The 22,952-nt window shown below is 44.4% G+C and overlaps 1 protein-coding gene across 2 annotated transcripts in view; it reads right to left on the bottom strand.

Moving 5' to 3' along the window:
• The window catches only part of ADTRP (androgen dependent TFPI regulating protein), a 301,601-nt gene that overhangs the window by 4,155 nt on the left and 274,494 nt on the right, over positions 1-22,952 (bottom strand). The window lies entirely within an intron of this gene.

Raw genomic sequence — 22,952 nt, forward strand, 5'->3', positions numbered from 1 at the left:
AACATTAGGATGCACATCTCCGTGAGAGACAGAAGCCTGCAACTTCTCATTGGAGATGTTAGTCCCCTCACCCACATAGTTGTTCTTTTCTCTTTCATTATTCGGATGCCGAAGAATTGCAACACAACTTTTGTTCCAAATTCTTCTATCATCTGTCTTTAAGACATTTTTGAACAACGTTTATTTTATCCTGGTTGACAACCTACAGGTGCTTTTATCTTCAAACTATCTCCTAGAGCAAACATTTTACTTGTTACACATTTTCTCTCGTCAAAGTATTTATTCCTTCACACTTGCTGCCGCAACCCTTTATTTCTCTATTCTCCAATTCCATTGTCCGTCAACCCTTTGCCCCATATAATATAATCTGGACTTAAATTAGTGTTCGCTGACTTCCCTTTAAACAACTCAAAAAGTGTTTTACCAGTAGTTGCATGACTAGACATTCGATAAGCTGTTATTCTGTCTTGCTGTACTTGTTTCCAATTCAAACAATTAGCTCTTGCTCTTTAAATGTCTTGTTCATCCTCTCAATTGCACCATTTGTTGCTGGGTGATACACAGAACACCTTTTGTGAGTTATACCACGGTCCATTAAATAATTCTCCATTTCTTTAGAGCAGAATTAACGACCATTATCAGACAACATAGAATTGGGATAGCGTTCTCTTTTGAAAATCTCATCTAAAAATGTTATCTCATTGATGGATGTTACATCCCGTACACAGGTAACCTCTATCCACCTAGAGTATAGAGCTATGCCAACTATAAGATAAGAAGTGTGATGTTCCTCACGTGAAGGTCCTATAATGTCTATTGAAATTTCACCCCAAAGGAACCATGGGGATTTGTCTACACACCAATGTTTTGTCACTTACTCTGCACTGTATACAGTCTCTCACCATCTTTTCCACTTCCTTGTTTATCCTTGGCCACCAGAAGTGTAATCTTAGTCTCTCTTTCATTTTCAAAATCCAAATGTGACCTTCATGTGCAAATGTTATGTTTGGCATGTAAGCTCAACAGTGGGACTAACTTTGTTTCTTGAAGAAGTATGCCATTTACAACTGAGAATTCATCCGTGATCCTGGACCGTGGACCAGCTACCCCTCCCTCAATGACTTTAGAAATGAGTTGATCTATATTTACCTCAGTACTCCGCTCCTCATCTTTTATGGTACCTAAAGTGACTTCTCATAGATACACGTCTTCATCCACAATGTGTCTGATCTCTAGTCAATGACATCTACCTCCACCAACCTTGATAAAAAATCTGCTGACCTGTTGTTTATTCCAGGTATATATTCCACAGTGAAGATGTATTCCTGAAGTGTTATGACCCACCTCCTTATACGAGAGGACTACGCATCTAATTCCTTCTTCTTAAACACTTTTCTCAAATGTTTATGGTCAGTCATCACTTTATGGTCAGTCATCACTTTGACATACCCCAAATCATATTATTGAATTTGCTTAGAACCCAAATATTGCCTGTGCTTCCTTTTCAAAAAATGAATAGTTTACCTCTGCACAGTTGAGGCACTGAGATGCACAGGCAATCAAATGTTCCTCTACTCCACTCTTCTGAATCAGCTCTGCCCCAAGTCCCTTAGAACTAGCATCTGTTACAACACGTGTTTCCTCTCCACGAACAAAGCCTTGTAAACATGGGGCATTCTCAAGACCATTTTTTACAGATTTAAACTTCCTTTGACAATTATTGTTCCAGACAAATTCACATTTGTTTCCTAATAATCTCTGCAGGTATTCTATTTTGTCAGCATATTTTGGAATAAATTTACAATAGTACTCCACTATTCCCAGGAATGAAACTAATTCCTCCTTGTTGTCTGGTTTGTTCAGTTTCTGAATTGTGTCAGTCAACTCTTTTTTGCGAGCTACTCCCTTCCCTGAAATGTGATGACCTAATAATCTACTTCACATACGCAAAATCTACATTTATCTGTCATTAGAAGCGTCAACCCAGCTTTCCACAATCTCTGTAAGATGTTACATACTCTTGAATCATGTACTTCCTTGGTGCTACCAAAAATTAACACATCATCTTGATAACACGTTACTCCTGACAACCCTTTTAGAACAGATGTCATGATTCTCTATGGCCACTGATATTAAGACAGCATTCTTAAAAATGTTTATGTACCCATAGGGGTGATGGATACTGTAAGTTCCTGCATAAGATTATCCACTTCAACCTGGTGATAAGTTATTGCCAGATCTAAATTGTGAAATATTTGGCACCGGCCAAAAATGAAACAATCTCATCTATATTAGAAAGATGAAACCTATCCACTACAACCTCTCTATTAAGTAATATAAGGTCAATACACAGCCACATTTCTCCAATGGCTTTTTTGCCACTACTATGGGAGACAACCAATTGGTGGCTTCTACTGGTTCAATTATCCTTAACTTAATCAGCCCCTCAATCTCACTCCATCCTAAACATTCAATGGTATTCTGCACAATTTTTCTGCAACTGATTGTGCTCCCCCCATTCAATTCAATATAATGTTTGTATCCTCTCAAACATCCTAACTCATTGCAGAATACGCCCTCAAACTCTTCTTCAAACTGCACTAGGTTGTTACTAATCTCTTATACCTGAATTTGTGGCTCATCATTGGGATTAATTGGCACACCTAACAGCCTCTTCTGTGGCCAACCCAAAGTGTCATCCCCCTTTTTAGATACATATACTTTTCCTACTAACATTTTTCCTCCAAATTCAGTGAATATCATGAAGTATACTCACATCTCAATGGGTACACCTCCATATTCCACAGGGGATATATACATTCTGGTCATTTTGATCTTATCACTAAAGTGTGCATCAAACATTTTAACTAATGGAGGGATGTAAACACGGGCCAAATTTAATCTCCAAGTCAATTTCCTCAATTGTGACTTTATCAGTTGGATGATCACCCTTGTGACCAGCCACAAGAGACACTATCCCTTTCACCTCTTGTTTCATCTCTTTTTTCCCCTCTGCAACATTTTGAAAAGAGTCCTTTTCTTCCACATTTATTACATGTGGATTGTAGTGGTTGACATATGAGTGTGTTAGCCTTGTTTAATGTTTGCCCACATCAGTAACATGTGTCTCTAACCTCTGGTGCAACTTTCCCTTCTGTCTCAAGTGTGACTTTTTGTTTAACTTGACATACTACTTCCTCTACTTTGTCAGCTGTTTCCACCTTCGATTAATTATTTGCAGTACTCAGCTCATTCACACACCTTACCATGTGTTCTACCCATTTAACAATTGCTCTTACTTTATCAAGTGGTAGTTCATCCTTTAAGCAGAGTTCCTCTCTTACTTTGTTGTTAAAACATTTCAGAACAAATTTATCATGTATTCTCTCTTTTGTCGCACCCCCAAATTTACAAGTTGCAGTATTAATTTGAATAATTGTTGCTCGAAAATTATCCCAAAGCAACTCACTTGCCTTCAGTCTTAAAGTCCTGTGTCACCACCAGCCGGCTGACAGTTACTCACTGCCAGACTTGGCGATATAATGAAATTAACCAACTGAGTAATTTTTAGGACAAAATAAACAGTGTGTCTATTACTGAGATGCACAGACACAAGCTTTGTGCCTATTACTGAGATGAGAGGACTCTGACTTCCATACTTCCAAATTTGCATCTGCCTCCGTGTTAAATTATCTTTTATTTTTTACATGCGCCCACTACACTTGTATGAATATCTCCCAACTCAACAAAATGGCTGCAGATATATGACATATACGCTTGGTTTTGTTGCTTCAAGGATGGACGCCAGCTTTCTTTCGGCAACCCAGCGATACAAATATCACTGGAACTTTCGTGACTGGATATATGTCCATTTCTCTTTAAAAACTGCAGCGAATGATTGGAACTGACTTCTAAATCATTGCCAGCGATCTATTGATTAGCGATAGCTCTGCAATTTATACAAACGGCGCTTTTTTCATTTCCACGAGAAAAATTGATCGTGTTGAACTTGGCTATAAAAGGGTCTTTTGTTACTTGCAAAATTCATTGTCCTGAAGATGGTCTGATGGACTGACGCCTGCTAAGACCGAAACGTCGACTTTTCCATCTATTTCCGAAATATTCACTACATTAAATTGACTATTACTCTCATTTAGAGATATGTCATTGTTGATTCTACCGGAATAGATGTTTTGTTCATGAACTGTATGATTATTTTGTTTTCACCTTCTTCATGATCTATTGCTGAATTAAGTATTCATCTGTACTCCTTTTTAACTTGATTTATTTATAAATAATTTTGTATTTTCTACAAAAAGATATTCCCGTGTTTTGTGTGTTTCTTATTCTGTGCTATTCAAGCTCATTAATTGATGTTGTCAGATGACAAATTGAGTGTATGTTCCAATTGGACTCACTCCCAATGGAATTCTAGAATAACTAATTGGTAGTTTTTGTTGAAACAAAATCCCTTGTAGGCATCCTTTACCTGTTAACATACGCAATCAGGCCTATTTCTGTAGATGATCTACCTTGTTTGACCCAGAAACAAGATGGTGGTTGTATGTCAATACACAAGCAACTGGTTCTTTTTCTGTGGAAAATAGACCTTGTTTCGCCCAAAAGCAAGATGGTGACCTTACATCAGCAAGCTAGCAATCAGGACTTTTTATAAGGAGAATAGAGGTTGTATTATAACCACCTATCCTTTCTCTGAAGCCGGTCAGGCGCACCAGTTTCAAACTGGCAAAGTGGAGCCCAAAAGCATTCTGCAATGGCCCGCAATGTCATGAAAGCCATATGCGACTTGCATCACCTCACCAGACATGCTGATACGCCTTCCCTGTGTCAGGCAGCAATTCCCCTCTCTGTGAAGTCTCCCACCAGCACTCAAGCAGCCTCATTCTGTAACAGCGGTTTCCGAGTGTAAACAGGTAAGCTGTGCAGGACAATGTTGAGGTGCAGGATTTCATCAACTGGTTAATCCCATCCTAGTCGCCAATTTGTGGTGTACTATTGATGCCAAGAAGGACATACAGCAGGATAAATGTAGGAAATTTCTTTAATACACCTCAGCCATCAGTCTTCAAGTCTCAACTGACTCCTTTCAGAACTTCCCAACATTTTCCCTCTTAAAATAGAATCTCCACCTTAAGGTGTTCCACCTGAGAACCCTTAATAGGTCATCCCACAATCCCTTCATAGCAGCCTATTTTGCAACTGAAAAAAATCAATTGCAATTGAATTGCCTAAACTATAGTGGACCAGTAGAGAGTTGCAGAGAGATAGTGAGTGTGAGAAAGAGAGTATGTGAGAGAGAAACAGATATAGAGAGGAATGTGCATATTTTATATAAACAGTAACATATTTAAAAAATTGTAAAATAATATCAAACAACAAAAATAGCATACATTACAGAAGGTCAAGAGTGAGGTTAAGAGGGGGATGGTTTGTGTAAAACATCTGCTGATATACAATATATCGGTATCTCTTAATCTTAGAACACCACCGATATATATTGTGATGTCTCCCAGACATTCAGAGGTAGAACACTCATAGGAGGAGAAGACACTCAGACACATTGCAAATTATTTCTGGATTTTTGAGTGACATGCTCCTAGTTTAAAGGTATTACAATTAATTTTAGTGCACTTACTTAAATTCAAAACTGATTGATAACAAATAGGGTCAATGATGTAAGTGTAATACGAGTTACACCATCGGAGGAAGACCATGTTGTAGATGAGTTGGAGGTAGCAAAAGCCAGAGTACGACTAGTGGACAGTTGTGGAGGCAATATTATGCTCAGCAAAATAAGATTTTCTTTCCATATTGTGCATCAAATGCCAGAAAGTAACCTAGCTTCTCAGGGGCACTCAAAACTAAAACAAAAACACATCCGATGGTGCCTGGAAAATGATACTTAGTGAATAGTAGGGTAAAAAGTGAAATTCACCAAAGAGAGGAAATAGATGTTACAGAGAGACATTTCTGACAACGAGTGTCACTTTGGGGGGGGTGTGATAGTTATCACACCCACATAATCTAATACCCTGAGTTTCAGAATTTATTGGGTGCAATCAATATCACAAATAATAATAATAATATTTATAAAGTGCATAGCTACTTCATGTGAATTGTCCCAGCGCTAGGATCCTGACTGCCAAGAAAGATGACCATACCATCAACTGGACCCAAAAAGTCAGTTTTAAATTATTTCCTGAAGAGAGTTTCAGATGAAGCATGCCAGATTGCAAGGGGAAGAGCGTTCCAAATTTTTGGCGCAAGGTAGCTAAAAGAGCTGCCTCTAAGTGACTCTTTCGAATTTGGGAATAATGGACAGTTTTGCTTCGACCAATCTAAAATTTCTAGATGGGACATAAGGTTTGACCATCACCTGAAGATAGCATGGACCATGAGAGGATATAGCCTTATAAAAATAGCAGAGGGCTTTGATTGGATTCTCCTCCTCACCAGGAGGCAGTGCAGTTTCCTGAGTGCGGTTCCAATAGAGGCCCACTTGGGCAGATTTAGCAATATCCGTGCTGCAGCATTCTGGACTCGTTGAAGTCTGCTCAGGTGAGATTGAGACACACCTAGATAGAGGACATTGCAGTAGTCCAGTCTGGAAATAACCAGGGCTTGGATTACAGTTTTTGAAGCGGATTCTGGTAAAAGGTGGATAATTTTCTTCAAAGATCTCAACATCCCAAAACATTTCCCTGCTAATGCAGTGATCTGGATGTCAAAGGAAAGTTTTTAATCAAACCAAATACCCAGATTTTTGACCTTGGACTTAAAGGAGGGTAGGGGACCGAGACTATCAGGCCGCCATGCATTGGACCAGATGTTAGGGTGCTTAACCAGAACTAGCCTCTCAGTCTTCTGTGTGTTTAACTTTAGGCAATTTCAGTTCATCCACGCAGCAACCTCTGACAAGCATAAACAGTGAGAAGAGGCCACGTGTTTGCTATTCTGAGACAAGTTGCCTGTGGTCTCAGCCAGATGTTTTATAGATATTAAATTGGGTTTGACTCAGTGAGGAACCTTGAAGCACTCCTTCCTTAGTGAAAGTTATAAGTTAAATCCATCAAAATGTAGTCTAGCATGTGGATTTTGGAGGCTTTGGTTCAAATTTTGCATGCCCTACTCTGTGCTCAATTTGAGTTTGTGGGATTTGGTGTTCGGCACCAGCACTTTATTATCAACACCAGCACTTATGGCAGCCTGTCATATGGTGGCGCTGTTTGTCTAATTTTGTGATGCGCACACCCACAGGTGTTTTATAATACAATATACATTGAAAATGACTAATACTTTCCACCGAAAGCTATAAGAATAGCTTGGCTGGCAAGTATTAGTCATTTTTAATATATATTAAAAGTCTGAATTTGTCACATTTGTAGGAGTGCAACAGTTAGTAGTTGTGTTGGTACTGCCATTGGCAGCACTGGCAGGGGCAGTGGATGGTGCAATCTGCAGCCTCCTGACAAGGGCCCTGGCACTCATTTGTTTTTCAAATTATTCACTGGCCCATGTATATTTTGGTCTTGTTACCCTGGTAAATATTGGCACGTTTGATCTGCTAATATGTACCTGGGGAAAATTGCAGTGGGTGCAGGCTTTATTGTATCCAGTTATCACTAAGGGCCTAATTACGACATCTGCCCCTGCGGTCCGCCTGCTGCACTGCGATGTGGTGGGTGGAGGCATTGGGCAGAGGGACTGTCGGATGCTGTTCCCACGGGCTCCTTGAGCCCGTCGGAGCATCGGAAATGCTCATTATCCATTAATGATGGTGGCACTGCTGTCGGGACCATGATGTCATTTTGTGACAGTATTTCCAGGTCAGCCATTCCCACATGGAAAGGCTGTTGAAAATGACATTGGGGGCCTCAAGCAGGACCCTTTTCCCACCTGGCCCCCTGTTATGAGGACTGGGGGGCATCTATGGTACGCTCCTAAACATCCCTGCAACGTGTGGCCTTTTCTGCCCGCCGCACAAGCTTCCATTGGCAAACGGATGTTTGCATTCACCCTATAGGCCTTGGCATCCTAATACTGAGGTCGGAACTGCCTGCCTAAAGTCCCCAGTCAACATCGTAATCAGCCCCATAGTGTGGTAAACTCTCCACAACACAGAGTCTAGCATATTGCTTTGTCTTTTAGAAATAAAACCACTTTTTGAAAAGCTCCAACCTTGAAATTAGAATTCCAATTTTGTATATTTTTTTGTTTGTCAATTAAGAAATTAATTCATAATTTGAGTTCTTGTTTATGGTATACTTGTTTGTGTATATATATATATATATATATATATATATATATATATATATATATATATATATATATATATATATATATATATATATATATATATATATATATATATATATATATATATATATATATATATGTGTGTGTGTGTATATATATATATATATATATATATATATATATATATGTGTGTGTATATATATATATATATATATATATATATGATATATTGATACACAGTGCATAGGGCATTCAACTGGTGGATGCAATTATGAAGTACTTTCTCAATCGTTTATTGAATTTTCTGAGTATCACATTGTTTCATTGTTTCAGCAGGAACCTGTTGGCTAGTTCCAGAGTGCTATACCAGGACACATATCTATATTTCACATCATACATTGCCTAAAAGAGAATGCACTACGGATTGTCATGTCTAACAAACAGACATTTTAATATTTTGATTATCTGGAAAGCATTGTTAATCTTTTCAAACCTTTCTGGAAAATGAACTTCAAAACATTTTTTTTTTTAAACAAATTTTATTCGTCAAAATAACACATATAATGCAGACCTCTGAATCCCAGAGACAACTGCCGGTACTATACAAAAGATATTGACTTTGACCATTTTACTCATTTAAAACAGGAGAATCTGAAAAGCGATACATATCGAATCAAGCCCTAGAAACCCCCAACATCCCCCCTCCTCACCCCCCATGCACCGACTCCTCATTCCTGAACATTTTTTCTTTTTAATGAAGTTAATTAATCCTACTTCGTACAATCTCAGAGACCATCATGTGGGATAAGCACTCTTGATCTCGCTGGCGTCAAAACATTAGAATATTATCAATACTCTAGTGAGCAGTGCAATGGGTCCCACCGGCACTCATTTTAGGGGATCAACACTCATTTTTCCTCAACAGACTTTGATCCAAAGCAATAGAGAGAAGAATGCAAAAGGGGGAAAGAAGGAGGATAAGAAAGATGGAAAACAATGACACACTGAGAAAGCCAGGCTGGAAAAGAACCTGTAAGAGTGAGATAAAGAGGTAGAGAGTATCTGGCGGATTAAAGAGGCCTTAGCTGGAATAAGGACCATGCAGCTGTGGTATTGGCACCCCGACCTTCAATAGCTCCAGCATAGGATTCTGAGCAAGGCTTTGGGCTGTAGCACTTATTATTTTACAATTTAAGAATTGCTAGTGAAACACAGAAGATGACATTTAGGAATGGAGCAATAATGTGTAATATACCAAGAACATCAGAATCAGATAAAAATCTACCTTTATACAGATTCAACTGGCAGTGTATTTCAGTAAGGAGATTTACTATGTTGGATATATTTGGACATCGACTATTCAGACTGTAAAGTTTAAAAAGTGAATCTAGTCCAGGGAACACACAATCTGGTTATACTAAGGGTCAGATTTACTATGATTTTGTGCCAGGGTTGCATGACTTTTGGGGCGCAACATCGTCATTGGTATTCAATAAAACAATCAAAGGCCCTTTGCGTGATTTACTAAATACAAAGTTATGCAACACAGTGCATAACGCTGTCTTGCGTTGTCTTGCATTGGGAAGGCATTTCACGTGTTAAACACCTACGTTCCCATGCAGCCACCCATGGATTTTGGTGCATTTCCTGCATTTTCTAAAGTGAGCAATCCTGGAAATGCGTCAAAATATTATGCCTTCCCAAGTGAGACGTATTGCAGAGAAATATCCTTATTTCTCCTCGTTATTCCCTTTCCATAAAAAGAGGAATACACCTCCAAGGATTGTTTTTGTGAAAGAAGGTATCCCTTCCTGTACAAAAACAACCCTGCCCGTAACACAGGCACTGTGCCGGCGTTGGCACTAGGCAGCCTCAAGCGCACCAGTGCATGGAGTGATCTGAAGAGCACCATACCTGACTTGGTAGAAATGGCACTTTTCAGCTTTCTAGAAATTCGCACAACACAGTGCAGCAACTTTCCTTTCTGCACCGCGTTGCATGAATTCTAAGTGAATATGTTCCATAACACATATGTCCCAATGTGGAAAACAGAAAAATCACAAGTCGTTGTGGACTTCAAGCAAATATTAGTAGGGCTTCAAGACAAAAATATAGCTACAAGATTTCGGTCATGGGTAATTTAAATTTAAATTTGACTAGGCCGGACTTGGAACAGAGTAGGATGAGGTGTGGTCAGCGGTGAAACAAGTATTCCTGTACAGAGGAAAGATCTGAGGGGAATAGATCACACACCTTTCTGCAAGTAGGTAATCCGTGCTTTTAATGGCAGAGTTAGCCCTGATAACCAGTTGTGGCTACTGACACTATGGCGTGACAGTGCATCAGGAGCATCGGATGGGGAGCGAGGGGCTGGGAGTGTCTGGGGTTGAATAAAAAAAGAACGTTCCTGTTCCTGCTGCCACCTCACACTTTGGTGCTCCTCCGTTCTGCTGTCTCGGTAGGCCCTGGGACAACAGACTCCCTATCCAATACAGACGCTGCTCTCATATTATGAGACCAGCCTGGGAATTGGCTTGAGCGGGCTGGTTTTATGCTCCACTCAGGTACAGGGAGTCTGTGCCTTTCTCTAAATTCAGCCGGGTTACAGGAACCGAAGTGTGCATGTCTGTTTGGCCAGCCAAACAGACATGCACACTTTAGAAGTGCACAACACTCCTCCTTCCCCCTCCTATGGGCCGGCCCCGCCCTTCCCTACATGCACTGGCTGAGAGCCAGCAGCTGAAAACTAAAAGAATTGTAAAATATAATTTTATTTTTCAGCTGCTGGCTCTGAGCCAGTGGGGCGATACTCATCCACCATTGCAGAGGAGCTGCCACTGCGGATACCTCTTTTTTTAGTTCACACTTTCATACTTGGGCTGCTCAACTGTTCTTGGCTACACCTTTGTTTCTTTAGAGTTAATATATCACTTTTAAACTATTGACATTCTTTTACAAAATTGAAATTAATTATTTACCACAAACCATGAGTTTTCTTGCGAGGTAAAATGTGTGTACTGTTAGTAGGGAAACAGGCTTACATAAGGCCACTGGAAAGAGAAAAACAAATGTGTTGTTCGACTAAAGTAAATATATTTTTACAGCTGTAAACCTCAATTGTCAGCAATCAATCGGTATCAGGAATTAATAGGAAAGCAGGCCCATTGCTGACACTGTTGAAACAAGTAGAACTCTTAGTTGACGCAAGGGTCTACAGTTGTAAAAAAGACCTCCCCCAGTGTGGTGGAATAACCGAGATTCTACACGGAGTGGAACTTAACACTGGTTTACAAATGATGTTAAGAAAGAGTGTAAGACTAAAACGTAGTTGCTGCAAAACTTAAAGAAATTACCCAACTGCAGACAACAGGACAAGAATCACAGCAGTTAAAAACATACAACAAGAAGGTATGGAAGAAAATGTATACCGAGGCAAGTTGGGTAGATACATTTGATATTTGGAAATACAATGATGCACAAATATTCTAACATCTCTGTTGCAATCGCTGCAATGTAGTTCTCATCTATATATTGTACGTATATACATTTCTATGGGGAATTTCACATATTTATATCTTGTGCCCCCCCTCCCCTTCCCCTTTCTGCCTTTCTTCACTCCCAATTTCTATTTTCCCACTTTTTCCTTGGTATATTCTGTTTGTACTACAACATTCTAATGGCGGTTGGTGGGTCTATTGACCTCATAAGGTGCTTGATAATGACTTGACTTAAATAAGCCTTTTCGTGACTTCCTTCCTTACTTTTCATCTTTGATGGGAATCACAATAACCTTATTCAGCGACAGCTGGTGCAGGCAGGAGGAGTGGGGTGGGGGTGTGGTGGGGGGAGCTGACAGACAACGATGAGGGAACCACTTAACTTGCGCTTGCCACATCGCCGAGTCGGCGATGCAGCAAGTGCAAGGTAAGTGGTTTTCTATTTTTTAAATTTTATTTTCCCTCATCGTCGTCCATCGACTTCCCCCCCCCACCGTTCTTACCTACACTGGCCGTGGCTGATCTTATTAACATTGCTGATGATTGCAAGCAACAAAAAGTTATTAACATCATATCAATGTCAGAGTTGTCCTCCCACTTTAGTCATCTATAAAGATATCTTACACTGATCTGTGATGCATCTATCATGCATTACCCACTGGAGGTGAAGTATCTTATAAGGTAATGGGGGACTGATAAGAGGAGTTAAATACTTCACTTCCCCAGGCCAAACTAGTAACACCTCTGAATTTGATCAAAGCTAAATTATGGTTTTAGGCTGGGCTGTTGACCCCACTATTTAAGAACATAAAGCAACCATGACTGATACCATGGTCCTGGAAGGGATTGGTTCATTGCTTCCTATTCAAGAAGGGTGGGAAAACCTCTTTCATGTGAAGGCAAAAATCTATGTGAAGGTGCATGTGAAGGAGCATGAGATGATGTTCGAGGCTATGCAACTGTCAGACTGGCTTCTATGAGGGCGTCTTTATGGTGAAATATGTAAATGCAGTCATGGCCACGGCTTTCAAATGTGTCTAGTTGAGTAAAATGTATTCAATATATTTTATCACCTATATGGCAAAAAAATGCTACAGTAGGGGATTGACCACTGAATCTTAAACACTAAAACAATTATACTCTGTGACATGGGTAAGAGTAAAGCTGGTGAATTTTTATCCGGACTTCACCCAGCAGGTGCAGAGACAGAGACAGAGCTTCCTGGGGGTGAAGCGGAGGCTTCGGGAACTGGACCTGAAGTATGCCATGCTTTTCCCTGCCAGACTACGGGTGGTGCACGAAGATCGAACATTCTTTTTTGACTCTCCTGTTATGGCCGACGAATGGCTGGACGCTTTGCCCCGGCGACGGACGGGGGACGACACAGCCGAGCATGGTGACAATGGCCGGGATGGACAGGGCTGATATCTCAGAGACGGCCTGACTTGATTTGACTATACTTGAGAAATTGAACAGAATGCAGTAACTGTGAGGGTTGCGGGAGGACGAGGGGTGCTCTTTTCCTCCCTTAGGGTACTTTTTGTAGACTTTTGGTTTTTTAGGGCGACAGGCACACTGCAAGTTGGGGGGACTTTGTAAGCTGCAGCAGGGGTGCAGGGTGGGGGGAGTTTCGGGGATTTGGACTTTGTTGTTGGGGGGTTTATTTCTGCAAGGCATGATGATTATCCTCAGGGCTGTTCCATGGTGGCTCCTCGGGTGTGGGGTGGGCCTCTTTCCGTTTGAGGATGGGGGGTAGAGGCTTAAGTGTTATAAGCTGGAATGTTAATGGTTTGGGGGATCGCATCAAGAGGGGGATTGTTTTGCAATTTTTGAAACGCTCAATGCCGGATGTTGCCCTGCTGCAGGAGACGCATCTCATAGGTAATACGTGCTATGCCCTGAATAGGAAGGGGTATAAATTCATTGCACACTCTGGATTCTCTTCTGGGTCCAGGGGTGTGGGCATCCTAGTTAGAGCATCGTTGCCTTTTGAGGTGGACTCCACCATTGTTTTTTTTTTTTTTTTTTTTTTTTTTTGAAAAACCTTTATTGACATTTCGATCATTGACAAGTATGGGCCTACAACCCCCCAGGGCCGGCCGCTAAGCAATCAGAGCAATAAGGTCAAATATAAGCACATGCGGCACCTCGGTAGCAAAATCTTCATACTAAGATAGTTCGGCCCGGGAGCCGCGCAGGTAGGACACCAGGAGAAAAGGGGTTTTTCATTTTATAATGAAACAAAACAGTAGGATCAGGTGCCAAACAATTTCCCAACAGCTATAAAGGGCAGGCCGCATGATAGACGTTAGCAATAACCAGCAATCTATTGAATCCATGGCGCAAACACAGGAAATGATGGGGAAGAATATCGAAAACAGTTGCGCCTGCAGGCCCCCATACCTAACGCCCAGAGAACCCCCGGAAACTGTGGCACACACGGAGAGGCAACGGTTCACAACAAAAGAGGCGTACCACGCTGATCCCAGAAAGAAAGAAACAAGAAGAAACGGAGAAGAAAAAGGAGGCCATGGAAAAAGAGAGGAAGACTGAGAAAGAAAAGAGTCCCCCCCCCCAACCCCCCACCCTGCACCTCTGCAAATGAGTATGGCCCCTCCCCCCCGCAGTGTGCCTGTCGCCCTGGAACTAGACCCGAAATGTAGAAGAAACAGGGAAAAAAGGAATAAGAAAGAACCCCACCAGGCGGGGGGGTGGAGAAAATATAATTAGCTGGAGGAGGGCCTTCAGAACGTACCCCCGGCTTCTCCCTCCCGCACAGTAAGGTATCCCAACAGCAAACAATAAGTAGCACCAAATCGACCATAACAAAAGGGGGAATGGGGAGCATTGCGCACCGAATATGCTAGTAGCTATATCCTGGGAGTACACAACCATAAGTCCGCCCGTCTACCAGATGACCACCCCGAGGGATCAGCCTCAACCCTGACCACTCCTGGCGATGCTGCCCATGCCTACCCCCCGACCCAGCGCCATGTCCGATATTCCAAGGTGAAGGGATGTCCCAAAACAACCGGGAAGCGACGCACACAGGTGGGGTGAAGATCTCAGAACGCCAACACAGTCCGCATCTCGGAGGGACGTCTTTCCCAGTGCTGCCACAGGATCTGCACTGCACACAAGGTCCGGGAAGGCTGAATCATCCAAAGTAGACAGACGTTGCTGGTAAAGTCCCTGGGTCACCGGAGGTCGTGCACGGGACGAGGCCACCACCTTCCATTCGGAACCACTACCTCCGGAACAGATCAAACCCTCAGTCAGCCGATCATACGGTAGCATACTGTCCGGAGTGTACGGCTGCGCACTAATCGCAGGGATGGCCGCGACATTATCCTCCTGTGTGCAGTGTAGGAAGTCCTTGTGTAACTGTGGACCAGCATGCCGCCATTGTCCCAACGCTGATGCCACACCGTCGATCTTACTCCCCAAGACCTCGATGCCACGAGCCAAGGAGAAATGAAGGGCACCAAGGGCCTCAAGGAGGTCGCCGTACCCCAGCACTGCTCCCCGCGGTCGCTCTGCCACACTCCCAAAAGTCACACACTCCCAATCCTGCTGCGACCCGGTGGACAGGATAGTAGGCTGCATCACAACAAGATGGCCGCCGGGGGGGGCCCGACTCGTATGGGGGCCGGGACCCAGGGACAAGCACCTCGGGATCCACGTCGCTGGAGACAGGGGTCCGGGGGCAGGCACAAATTCAGCCGTTGCGTGGACTCGGGCAGCAGTCGTCTCCACCAAGGACCAGCAGCCGCGAAAATCCGGGAGCAGTCTGCAAGGATCAGGGCGAGCTAGGGGCGGTGTCCGGGCCGCTCACCGTCAAAGGCAGGGGCAAACACCGAAGAGTCTGAGAACTGCACCCCCGGGCATGCCCTCGATCCACTACGCTTTAGCAACGGGAGCGGCCGTGGCGAGATGCAGGCCGGGGGCAGCACCGCTCCGGTGGACCGACTCCACCCAGTCACCACAGGCCGTTGTTGTTAAACTGCCACCCGGCCAAGGCGTCCACTCGAGGTCCCGGCTCCGGGGCCGCAAAGTTCATCCGCAGATTTCTCAGGCGGTACAGTAGCCAGAAACCCCGGAGTCACACGATCGGTTGCCACTCTCCTTCACAAACACGATCCCATGGCGCAAACTGAGGATCTAGTACAGGATATCCGTGCGGGATGCGGAGGTTCACGGAGCCGGGAATCTACGCTGCCGTCTCGGTCACCATCTTGGCTCCTGGACTCCACCATTGTTGACGATAGGGGGAGGTTTGTGGCGGTGGCGGGGCGGTGGGAAGGAAGGACTCTGGTTTTTGTTTCGGTTTATGTCCCGCCGGCCCTGCAGGCCTCCACATTTGCTGATCTGGGCAAGGCTTTGTTGACTCTCCCGGGGGGTATGCTGGTAGTGGGAGGGGATTTCAACGCTGTGGGCTCCGGACTGTTGGATAGATACCCGCCCAGGGACACAGAGGGGGCTCAGAAATGGCTTCCAGATTTCCTAGACACGCTTGGTCTGATAGACTGCTGGAGACTCCGGCACCCCACACAGTGTCAATACACGTTCCACTCCGGGGCGCATGGTAGCCTCTCCAGGATTGACTACCTGCTCACTCTGGCCGCACATGCCTCGTTGGTATCCGAGGCGAGGCACATGGCACGCGGTATCTCTGACCACTCGCCAGTGTGGATCCGGCTGGATCTAGGTCGGGAGGGAGGAGGGAGGGTGGCCCCCATCAACCCATGGTATTTCCGAGACCCCAAGATGCGCAGCGCCCTGGTAAAGAAGGTAGATAATTACTTCGAGGACAATCTGGGAACTGTGGACTCGGCGGTGTCGCTGTGGGAAGCTTTTAAGACCGTGCTTCGGGGGGAAGCCCTCTCCCTGGTGGTGGCTGCCAAAAATCGGAGGGATGGCGAGGTACGGCAGGTAGAGGAGGAGATCGCGGCCCTTGAGGGGGCTATGGAGGAGGGGGTTACAGAGTCCTCACTGCATGAGCTTTGCTTGAAGCAGACGGAGTATAGGGACCTGGTTACGAACGCCGCTAAGACCCTCAGTAGGGAACAACAGGGCCGCCTGTATGATGTTGGAGATAAGGCAGGGAAACTCCTGGCGTGGTTGGACAGGAAAGAACGGGTCAATAGAGTGGTTCCAGAGTTGACGGGAGAGAGGGGAGAGGCGATTGCGGAACCTGAGGGGATTGTGAAGTGTTTCGCGGAGTATTTTCATAGGGTTTATTCCTCTGTGTCGGACAGGCCGCCCGAGGACTCGTCGGATCTCCTCCGTGATATCGAGTTGTCCTGCCTCTCTGACATAGATAGGGACGATTTGGATGGTGACATAACGGTTGACGAGGTGGCAGGGGCTATTCGCGCGTTAAACTCGGGTAAGGCCTCTGGACCGAACGGATTGCCGATCAATCTGTACAAGCTGTTCCCGGATAGGGTCGCCCCTCACCTGCGCGCCATGTTTTTGGAGGCGCGGGGGGATGGGATCCTTCCGTTGGACCAGCGGCTGGCGTCGATCGTGGTCATACATAAAGAGGGTAAACCCCGAGATAGGTGCGCCTCCTATCGGCCCATTTCACTCCTCAACGCTGAGCCGAAAATTCTGGCTAAACTCCTGGCGACCCGTTTGATTAGGGTACTTGGCGACTTGGTTCACCCGGATCAATGCGGATTCATCCCGCACCGAAACACAGCATTAAACCTTAGGCGTCTTCATGGCGTCATCGCCAGGGCGGGCACGCTGCGTGAACCGGCTATTGTGGCGTCTCTTGATGCCACGATGGCCTTTGACACGGTGGAGTGGGCATACTTATGGGCCGTGCTGGCCAAGTTTGGTTTTGGTCGCGGTTTCGTGAGTTGGGTTAGGTTGCTGTACGAGGGGCCGCTAGCGAATGTTGTGGTGAATGGTCGGGCCTCTACTCCGTTTCGACTTGGTAGGGGTACTCGGCAGGGTTGCCCCCTGTCACCTCTGTTGTTCGCCCTCGCCCTTGAGCCGTTGGCAGCGTGGATACGTTGGCACCCGGATATACGGGGCCTTCGGTGGTCGCCTGATCACGAGGACCGTATCTCGCTTTATGCCGATGATATCCTGTTGTATCTTGCCTCACCTAAGAAGTCACTTATAGTGGTCTGTGATGTACTCGCATCGTTCGGTAGGAACTCGGGGCTCGTTATTAATTGGGGCAAATCGTACTTGTACGTTCTTAGTGGCGAGGTCCCACCGATCCCTAGAACATGTTCGATACAGGTCGCCCGGCAGGGTTTCGTGTATTTGGGGATCTTTATATCCATGGACCCTGCTGTGCGCTACGAGAAGAATCTGCTCCCCCCCCTGGCACGTTTGAGGCGAGATGTTGAAGGTTGGCGGAAGTTGCCGCTCTCCCTTGTTGGGCGTGCGGCCCTGTTCAAAATGATGTCTCTTCCCCGCTTCCTCTACGCCCTCCAGAACACTTTGGACTGGGTCCCGGCCAAATACTTTCGGGAGGTCGAAGGCCTCCAACGGATGTTGCTGTGGGATGGGCGGCCGCGAATAGCTATTGCAAAGTTGACGCTCCCGTGGTACGATGGGGGCATTGCGCTTCCAGACATCCGACGGTACTATTGGGCCACGCAGCTGAGCGCGATCAACCATGGGTTTTATGGCCCCGCCCTCAGCCCTGGGTATGCCATGGACAGGTGGTTGCTGCGTGGTGGCAACTACTACAGGGCTTTGTATTCGCGGTCCCTAGACTCGTCCCTCACGGGGCCCACAGGTGTGGCGGTGCGTGTGTGGAAGATGGCGACTGACTCGTTGGGCTGGAAGGATAGGCTCACCCTCGCTACCCCATTGTTTGAATCAGAGAGATTGGGAAGGCTCTGGCATACGAAGGGCTTTGATAAGTGGGACCTGATAGGTATATCCAAGGTGGGAGATGTGCTGCATAAGGGGAGAGTGAAGTCCTTCGAGGAGTTGCAGACAGAGTATGAGCTGGGGCCCTCCGAGTATTTTAGGTATATCCAGCTGCGCCACGCCCTCCGATCAGTCTTCGTGGAGGGTGAGAAGGTGCCGGAGTCCTCTCCCCTTGAGGACCGGGTCCTTGATGGTCATATGCCCGAGAGCACGATCTCGCTCATATATAAGAAATTGATTAACGTCCGGGCAGACATGCTTTTGGGGCTGAGAGAACAGTGGACTAGGGATGGCCTTGAGTTGGATAATGAGGACTGGCAGTCAGCGGTTTCTTCTCCTAAGGAGGTTGCGATACCGTCGCGTCTGAGGCTGGTGCAGCTTAAAATACTGCACCGGGTGTATGTGACGGGGCCAAGACTGGTCCACATGGGATTCTCGGAGGATGGCCTGTTGAGGAGGGGATGTGGTATGGTGGGCACTTTCCTGCACATCATTTGGGAATGTGGTGTCATTGTGGAGTTCTGGAGGAGAGTCCATGCAGTTATGGGGGAGGTGACGGGCATTGCTGTGCAGCCAGAGGCGCGGTGTTGCCTCCTGAACGTCTGGGGGCCCACTGACCTCGATGAGGCGCAGACCCAATGGGTGACTCTGGGTAACATGGTCGCTAAAAGGGATATCGCGCGATTGTGGGGCTCCTCGAGACCCCCTACACTGACCGCGTGGAAAGAGAACATGGACTGGAGCATGTTTAGGGAGAAGACGGTCTATTGCTCCAGAGGTCGCCCCCGGAAGTGGCATGCCATCTGGGGGCGGTGGAACCTATACAGGGGGGAATATGTCTTGCCCCGGATCTGGAACCTCCCGAGGAACAGCTTTCCCCCTGACCTTCTTTCCAGCACAGTTGGGTTTTAGGAACTGTTTTGGGCCTCTGCTGTCCCCCTTCTTCCTCCGTACACCGTCTTGTAACTAGTAGATGAGTGGGGTCCGGCCTCCCCTGGGGGCTTTCACCATGGGCTTTCAACGTTCTTGCCTTGCTGGGGTTTGTTGTGGTTTTTTGTGTTTACCTAAAATTGGACCTTTGCACTACTCTTTGTACTGTACTGGGGACACGTCACTGTATCTAACACTCAATGCTGCCGAACCTTCGGGCTGTCGGCTGAATAGCTGTGTCCTGATTTTTGAAATAAAGGTTTTCCAACAAAAAAAAAAAAAAAAAAAAAAAGAGTAAAGCTGGACATGCGCTCATAATTGTCTCCTGGTTAATGTCCTAAAGCGTGGTTTGCCCTTATCCCCCTCACCCCCAATCTAAAAAGTATGCGGCCATACTACTGATGGAGCAAGGACTCATAGAAAAGAGACTTGCTTGAAGACAATCCTCTCATATAACTCATAACGTCATACTAATTGTGTATTGTGTAATTAATATGCACTACATTTCATTTTCTAGAAAAGGGGAGAAGCTTGCGTATGTGTTCCATTAACAAGTAACTCGAGTGAAATCTAAACTAGCTGCTAACGCGGGAAACTGTAATGCGCATGCATCAACTGCATCTACGTAGTATGACGAGCTGTCGCTTGGAGGGAATTTTTTGCACCTGCGCAGATGCATCTAAAATGGCCCCTTGAAAGCTCACATCCTAAGCATCTGCTTGCTGAAACTAAACCAAGCAATTTTACTAATTGCTAATGCGGGGAGAGCATTTATAAGTAAATGGGATTAGAGTAGAGATAAGTGGTATAGAGGGAAATCATTTTATTTTGAAATTAATATACTTCTTTTTGACTTTTCTTATTAGTTTGTATGCGGGCCTCTGTAAAAGACCGAAGTCTATACCCATGTCACCTCTACAAATGCGCAGTCTAAGTGAGCCAGAAGCCGCGCCCGTAATCCTTGAATGCCATCCAAGAAAGAAACAGAAACATATCCTGGGAACCAGCACGATGTCCTGTGAAAGGAAGAAAATGTATACGAAATGTATACTTTGTGTTTGATAAAATTGTGAATACGGGTGGGAATAAAGATTTATGAATAAAAATTAAGGGGCGGGACCATTAGACAATGAACTAAAGAAAATATTGAAAATCTGTAATGGTGTGATGAATTTAATTTAGATAAACATTTAAAATGTTCCCGAGTCTGTGGTTATTTCATTGCAGATAAAACTAGATTTTATTCATGTCAATTCACCATCAACTAGTTCAACTAATGGTCCATTGACCAGAGGAAAGAACTTTTTGATCCGTGAAAGATTGGTTAGAAATGACAGATAACTAATCTTAGAAAGATAAATATAAAAATTGACCACAGCGGATTTAACTGGCTTGTGTGCAAATGTGTATCTGAGGCTGGTTTACCGCTGGATCAGTTTTTCTGTTAGCAGAGCTATGGTTATTATTGACTAGTTTGGTGATAAACATTGACTATTGACTATTGAGTTACGTTTTAACAAACCCGTAAAAGTCTTGTTTTATGTTGTCTGGAAATTCCCGGGAAATTAATAGCCGGTGGTGAATGGAAGCCATACTGCAGTGAGGTTACTCGTCTGTTAGAAAAAGTGCTGAAAAGCTATGCAGGGCTATCAGTGCTAAAGAAGGGACTATTTTTCTGTGTGAAAGCGAGAGTGACTGATAGCAAAGGGTTCGCTGGTGAAACTTTAGTGTTATATCACCTAGAAAGGGTAACACCGAAGGAGTAGCAAGTTCTTCTGAGCTTGGATGAAGAGTAAGCGGAAGGTTTTACTCGTAGCAAAAGTAATAATCTATTCTTTGGTGTTAGTGGTACAGACAGAGTAGCTAATGTCTTTTATGTTGTTATTAATGAGAACTTAATGCAAAATTAAGAAAGAATACGTTTTTGTATTACCTTGTGAAGGAAGGGTCAGTTGGCAGAGTTGTACTGACGTCAGTGGGAGCCGCGCTGGGATTGGTTGAAACAGCGGGCGTGTGACAGAAAGCGAATTGTAAAGGAGGGGTCAGTTGTAAGGAGTACTACTGACGTCACAGAGTGCCGCGCTGGGACTGGTGGAAATTGTAGGTGTGAGACAAGCACAGAATTGTAAAGGAGGGGTCAGTAGTAAGGAGTTATACTGACGTCACTGCTGGCATTGGTCAGATTACGAGCGTGAGACGGAATTTGATAGGGAGTTTGGATAAAAGCTGATTTTGGATTGGTAGGCGGAAATTGTGTATGGTTAATTCTCATTTGCCATTTTGTACAAGTCGACCTGACAGAAAAGCTCGAGGTTTTGCAGATTATTGTTTCATGTATTCACAGTATAGATTGTATGGAGAAAAGAGAAACATTTAATTGATGAAGAAAATTATGAATTTCTTTAAGAAAGACAAGTCAGTATTGACTATGAGAGGGGAATTCTATCCCTCCGTCAAAGACGCCTGCTTCATTTATGATGATGGAGTGAGGATATCATACGTGTGTATGGATGGAGAATTGGATAGAGTACACGAAAGGTGATGGTGCTTTGGCTTTTCCAGAACATGGTACATTTAATGGAAGAATTTTGCAGAATTTGAGAATGCGGATCATTGGTTTGGATCCAAGACCTAGAATGACACAGTATGAGGCACTAGCAGAATGGGAGACTGAATCATATGAGAGAAAAGAGAAAAGAAGTGGAAGGTACATGGGTCATTTTCCCAGGTATTTACGTGAGTCACATGAGGGTCAGATGAAGCAATGGAGAAAAGCAATGGTATCAGAAGGGTTATATCCAGTATTAACGGTTGATGAGCAGGCAGGAGGCAAATGTAAGAAGAAAACTAAACACTTGATAATGACAGGTTTTGGAGAATCAGAAGATGAGTTTATGGAGGACATTTTAACTAAAAACCCTCCACAATATCAGGAAGAACCATGTAGAATTACTCCAAGTGCACCAGTTTTTGGAACACGTTTGGTTCCACAGATTTTACATGATACAACAGTTGATAGGGTACTTGAGGATAAGGAAAACGAAGCTTTGAATAAGAACAGAGAAGAATTAATACAGAAAATAACCCAATTGAATGTACACCCTGATGCATTGACTATACCAGTTACTATAGGTCCCGTTGTTCCATTGTATGGAGATAAAGCGAACTGTCCCAAACCGCCAGTTGTAACAACCCCTTTGAATAAACCTAGAAAAGAAATTGTAATAACCGATGACCAAATCAGTGAAAGTGATTCAGTAATATCTTTAATGGATTTGCCAATAAGAGAACAAACAAATGAAAAACCAAGAAAAGTTATACCTAGTTGTTCAAAAGAAGGAAGATCAG

This window comes from Triturus cristatus, chromosome 5_2 (genome assembly GCF_964204655.1).
Source record: "Triturus cristatus chromosome 5_2, aTriCri1.1, whole genome shotgun sequence".
Classification (NCBI taxonomy): Eukaryota; Metazoa; Chordata; class Amphibia; order Caudata; family Salamandridae; genus Triturus; species Triturus cristatus.